This window comes from Tasmannia lanceolata, unplaced genomic scaffold (assembly GCF_043159265.1).
Source record: "Tasmannia lanceolata isolate RefF3 unplaced genomic scaffold, GAP_Taslan_0.1 ptg000016l, whole genome shotgun sequence".
In the NCBI taxonomy this organism is placed as follows: domain Eukaryota; kingdom Viridiplantae; phylum Streptophyta; class Magnoliopsida; order Canellales; family Winteraceae; genus Tasmannia; species Tasmannia lanceolata.
In genome coordinates, this window is record NW_027518693.1 from 8,541,273 (window position 1) to 8,547,567 (window position 6,295).

A 6,295-nucleotide genomic window follows, 5' to 3' on the forward strand; every position below is an offset into this window, starting at 1 on the left:
TCCAACAGTCTGATCTGACAAATCTTAACTCGTTAGCACATCACCATATCTACCTACCTACTATCTATTGTATATATCATTCATTTTTTTATTTTTTTTAAATTATTTTTTTATTAGAAAATCATTTTCTCTAAATTCCACTAACCATTTTCAGCCTCTCTCTCTCTCTCTCTCTCTCTTCCTCTTCTTTTCACTATTAGCATATGATGACTGGTGAGGACCACTATTTTGCACATTATGCTAGGATAGGTAGGCCCAAAAATTTATAACCATACCCCACCTGGGGTCCACCACCACTACTTATGACTCATGCTTTGTATGTGGTGGGGGCTACCATTTTACACATCAAGTTTTGATGGAATGGGGACACCATGTCCTACTAAAACCTAAGCATAGGGTGGGGCCTTCCATTTTACCCCTAATTTATTGATGGGTGGGCCAGTATTCTACGAAAGAGAGAGAGATACAGAGTTTATATGGTGCAAGGTGCAGATAGGCCCACCGATTATGATGATCGACACCATTCATCTGAAGGTCAACATTTGATGGATATGCTTAAAAATCTTTTGTCTATGATCATCCCAACCTTGCAGTGTATGTGGTGTAAAAATAGACGGCTAAAAAAGTTCAAAAAACAAAAATCTACGGTGTAGAAACATTTGATGGATTACCCTTGCTTTGTAGAGGAGATGACCATACAAATGGCCATATATACATGTATGATGATATGGATAATTTATACTATGTGTAGCCATATAAAGCCCTATTTTTCAAAAAGTACGGTACGACCCACTCCATAGGATGATCCAAACCATCCATTTGTTGGGCCACAGCATAAATAGGTTGTGCCCCAAGAATCATTCCATAGGATGATCCTAACCTTTCCGATCTGTACGGGGACGGTACGGATCATCCTATAGAGTGGCCCTACTGTAATTTTTGAAAAATACAGGTTTATACTGCCACACATCATATAAAATCAAGATGATATGACATGCTATTAGAGCGGCCCACCATACTTTCATATGTGCATTCTACATAGCAGCGTATTGTAGAAAGCACGCTTCTTAATTTACCAAAATACAGGCCACAATAACAACAAAAGCAGATTTCTCCAAACAGCAACAGGAGGTTTACCAGATGATAAAAGGAAAGAGACGAACATGATTGCCACGAAAAATTTCTTCCCCCAAAACTTTACTTCCACACCCATTTTCTTTCTTTCAGTCTCTGCTTCGCTCTCTTGCTTTTAGCCTGGAAGAGATACTGTCACTGTTCTATTGATAGCTCTCCACCGAGATTAATTTTCACATATCCTTCCCGTATAAAATGGGATTTTGCATCACTAAGAAGGAAATTTTGGATTTGTTGACAATCAGCTCCATTTCCTAGCCATTAGATCAGAACATTCCTCTAGAATTATGGGACCCTCCAAACCACCAGCTTAACTACCCAAAAAAATCGTCTAGAATTAAATACACAGCGAAGACCCGGCTGTCAAGAATAGATGATCAATACAAGGCAAAAGAAAACCACAAACAATAACACACAATACAAAGACACATCAAGGGGAGAAGACTGAAGGTTTCCAGAGCTGCCTCTGTCTAGGGATGCAACCCGGGGGGTCGGGAACCCTAGTGCAACCCAAGATGGCATTCCCTCAACCCTAACCCGATCCAGCCTCAGGTCAAGGATGGTCAACCCTAACCCAACACGCCTCTAAATCCCTAAACCCTAACCCTAACCCAACCCATCTAACCTGATTTTTCCAAATCGGGTCGGGTTGGTTTCAGGTTCACCAATGGCCAAACAGAATAATACAAGGAAAAAACATAACCCAAAGAAAATCAGGATAAATTAGAAGACAGAGTTGGGGTTTAGGTTGCCAAGTTCTCAACCCTAACACAACCTGATATTAAATCAGGTTGGCTTTTCCCGACCCTAACCCAACCCAAACCTAGGAAATGCCAACCAATCCCAGCCAAAATCGGGTTGAACCCATCGGGTTCGGGTTGAGCCTGACCCAACTTGCGTCCTGACCTTTGTCAACGTTTCTTTCGTGTGTCATTTGTTTTCTTTCCATGAAAACTTTTATTGGGAAGCTTCCTCAGTAAAAAAAAATTTCAACTCAATTATAGCATGAATGTAACCCATCATTTTACACCATATGTTTTGAATGAAAGTCAAAAACATTACCGAGATGGTCAAATTACAACAAGCGAGCACTTAAGGAAGAAAATACAACAGCGTAAATAAAGACTCAAGGTGGAAGATGGTCAAACAATGCAAGCTTATCGCAATTCACTCACGGTCTAGCTAGACCATCCGCCATTTGGTTGGCCGAACGACGAACATGCTTGAAGATCATGGAGTACGAATCTGCCCAATTGAACATTTCATCAAATAGGCTATCAAGTCTCCATGAACCTTGAAGTCTCCACCATATGTTTTGATATGGTTAGGCCCATCATTTTTCACTCATGCATATATAGCCGGAGCCCACCATTTTAAACCTCATGTTTTGATACTCTAGGGCGGAACAAAAGCTGTGTTGAGTTGGGTTGAGTTTTGATACTCTAGGGCCCACCATCTCTACCCAAACCCATGCATTTGGTGGTGCCCATTTGACACCGATGAATGGGCCCGCCATTTTACAGTGTTTTGATAGGGTGGATCCCTCCAATCCCACCCCCCCCCAAGACACACACACAGACATTTCTCTCTCTCTCTCTCTCTCTCTCTCTCAAGTGCTCCTTATTTCTTTAAAATCTGCTGGGGAATTTTGCAAAAAGTCATTTCGCGTCTAACTTTTGCATGAGAGAAGAGTCAAACAGGCTTACGTTTCAGCAGATTTTGTCTTAATCATTTAGGGCCCGTTTGGATACCTCCCATTTTGTATTTGGATTTGGAGTTGGGTTTTAAATACAAACTGATTAGACCAGGCAGCTCATTTAGAGGGAGACAGAGAGGGAAGAGGGTAGTTCCTAGGGGAGGGGAGAGGTTGAGGAGCTAAGAGGGTGAAGGAAACTCCCAGATATGTGGATTTTCAATTTCTTATTTCCACAGCAAACTTAGAAATCTGATTTCTTTCACTGTCAGCTGCTGAATTAGAAATCCAATAATTTGATCCGATACAAATTACAGTGCAAAAAGGGCTGCAAATGTGAGAAATCCAAATCAAAATCTTCTTGGCATCCAAACGGGCCCTTAATTCATCTAATAAGGCTATTCTCTCGTGCAAAAGTGACCCGTGAAATGCCTCTGTGATATCCCTACCAAAGCCTTTTTTTTCTTGTATTAACTGACTAATATGGCCCTACATTGATACATATGAATAAAATACGAGGAGGCTACAATGAGGCGTGCCTACTGCAGCATACTGGGTGCCCGGAATCCTAAATCTGAAATATCAACTTGATGGACCTTGTTTTGGATGTAAAAAACCCCAAAACCTACATCAATCACTTAGTTCGGAGATATAAAATGTGTCTTGTTGTTGAACATGCAGTTGGTGTCACTGTTGCCCAATTTGGACGATTTGGGGTTGTAGGTGGTGTATAAGCACATGACCGCTGGATTGAGCACTACATAGCGTTTATAGACTACCCAATAGAAGACCCACGTTCATGTAGCCTCCCATATTTTCTTTTCACATCATGAGAATGTTTCTTTTATTGCATAGTTAATATTAGATTAGTAATGTGTCAAAGAGAGCTACACAAAACTACAAGTTTCTTTCTTACGTTCTGTTTTTTTAGGTGCGAGGTGGGACCTACTATTTCGTTCCAGGTATGCCATGTCCCACCCTAACGAAGCTTCATTGCTACTTGATACGGTTCTAACACAAGCCTGTCTTAATAAAAATGAAAAAAGAGGAGGCGTAGGTAAAGAATCCATGCCAAGCAAAGAGCTCCAACCAAAACACTGGAAGGAATGTTTCGCCGGAAAACCAATGTTAAATGACCAAATCACCCTTGATACATTGCTAGCACATTTTCAAAAAACCTTAAGGCCCTGTTTGGATTGCAAGAAAAACATTTATGATGGAATTTTTTTTTTCTTTCCCTGAGTTATAGGGAAATAACTCATATGAGGAAAAAGATTATACGGTTGAGCGTACGCTGGCTTGGTGCGGAAGAGAGAGAAAATAAAAGGATTTCACACGCAATAGTCGCTGGTCTGAAAAAAAAATATATTAAAAGCCAAAACCCACCTCATTCTCTCCGCAGAAGCTTTTCTTGAGTGAAAAATAAAAATAAAAAACCCATACCTTCGTTCCTCTAAAGTTCTTGAGGTGGTGCCGCCTCCTCCTTCTCCGCCGGGGCCGCCTCATCTTCCACGAGAGAAGAAAAACAGAAAAAAAAACCCAAAACTCCACAGAAGCGCGTGGTTTGAAGAAAAACAAAAAACCAAAACCCAAAGAGGTGGTGCCGCCTCCTCCTTCCCATTTCCGCCGCCGCCTCCTTCTCCGGGCGCCGCCTCCTCCTTCTCACAGGTATGGGTTTTTTATTTTTTTTGCCTTCGTCGAACCAAAAATGGAAAAAAAAAAACCCAAAACCCATCTCGCATCTTCGTTTTTGCACAGAAGCTTGGGTTTTGGGTTTTTTTTTTTCTTTTTGTGTGTGGAAACTTTTTTCAAGAAAATAAAATTTCCTACATCTAGTAAACTTATTTCCAGTTAATTTTTTATGCGAAATCATTTTTTCTTTCCTATTTCTAAAAAAATTGCAAACATACTATGTCTGAAATTTTATTTTTCCACGAAATATTTTCTCTGGATTTGGGGTAGTAGAATAATAGTAAGCCTGTGTGGTGTGCTTGGTTGTCAAGTGTGGATAGTAGTCTCCTTGTAGAGCATAGGGATAGAGAAGAGAGAGAAATTTGAAAAAAAAAGTGGCATAAATCCTACAACTTTACTGTAAAAAACCATCTGTTTAAAAAAAATTTAGTAGTAAAGGTTACCCCTCAATTGACAAGGGACTGATGACTAGGATATTGGGCAAGTAGTCTTCTCCCGTTTAGCCTTCGTTTAGCATGACACTGGACCATCAAAATGAAGGTTTTACTCCTTTTTTTTTCACTGATTTAGGGTTTTCTGCTACTGATTTTGTGTGGGTTTATTACCTAAGCCTGCTGTTAGGTTTTATATTGCTTATGAATGCATTGCGTGTTTTTTTCTTTTGCAGCTCAGAGAAACTAAATAATGGCTTCCTCAAAGGAGAGAAGCCTGCTGTTAGGTTTTTTTCTTCTGCTACTGATTTTGTTTCTTGGACCATGTTCTTGAAGGCATATCAATCTTTGAACTTCTGAGCGGGTGAAATGGGTGGAAAAACCAATTGGAGAGACTCCATTTTGATTTGAGAATTCAATGCAAATCCTAGAGAGTTGGAAATCAGAGAAATGGGCAGAATGGGTCGGCTCATTCTCCATTTTTTTTTCATTCTCAACTAAAAAGCCCAATAGGGCTGCTGAGAAGGATCAATGAATGTGATCTTAAATATGGGGGCATTGTGTACAAGAGAGTGAAAAGGGGATTTTTTTTATGTTGTTTTCTTTCCTAATAAATATGGCAATCCATCACTTTGCTTCTGTTTCACCAACACTACTGCATCCTTACAATTGTTGACAGCCATAGAGTTGAAATGCAATTGGTGTAGCCCAAGGGGATCAGAACTAGCATTATTAGCAAATGGTGCAGAAAAGTTATCAACAAACCACAGCAATCTGAAATATTTTGCTGGATTAATTCAAAACAGCAGCGAGAGAATTGTCTCAGCATCCAAAACAGCAGTTTCTGCGGTTGTTTCTTTCAATAATGATTTGATAAAAGAACACAGAGCCAGTGTCTCAACTATACATATTAACATCAGACCCTCACCCCAAAAAAAGAAAAAAAAAAGCAGCACAACTTCATGAATATGCATAGCTGAATGGATCTCAAGCCACAACAATTCACTTATCTGAGATTACAAGAGAGCATAACAAAACAGTTAGTGTTATCACAAAACACGTACTAAACATTTTTCATGCTGCATACATAACAGTTCTACCCAGCAAGTATTTGTCTACCCCACTGAATTTTATAATCTTCATATGACCTCCCTTTGTCTAGATTGGAGTAACTACATCGCTTGGTCCAAATGTGTTACTCACAGCCAAAGGAAAACTTGAGTATCTTAGAAATGAGAGATCATCTAACAGGACGGAGATGGATAATTGCTGCCAAGGTACAAAAAATCAAGAACTTTTTGAGACACAACTGCCATAGAGAGATGCATACACCAACAACTTCACC

General features: G+C 39.8%; 1 long non-coding RNA gene across 1 annotated transcript; it reads left to right on the forward strand.

Moving 5' to 3' along the window:
* The first annotated feature begins 4,106 nt into the window (after positions 1-4,106).
* On the forward strand, positions 4,107-5,593 carry LOC143848387 (uncharacterized). The gene is made up of 2 exons (XR_013235381.1): positions 4,107-4,495; positions 5,187-5,593. It is a non-coding gene; the product is annotated as an uncharacterized LOC143848387 (long non-coding RNA).
* The last annotated feature ends 702 nt before the right edge of the window (positions 5,594-6,295 follow it).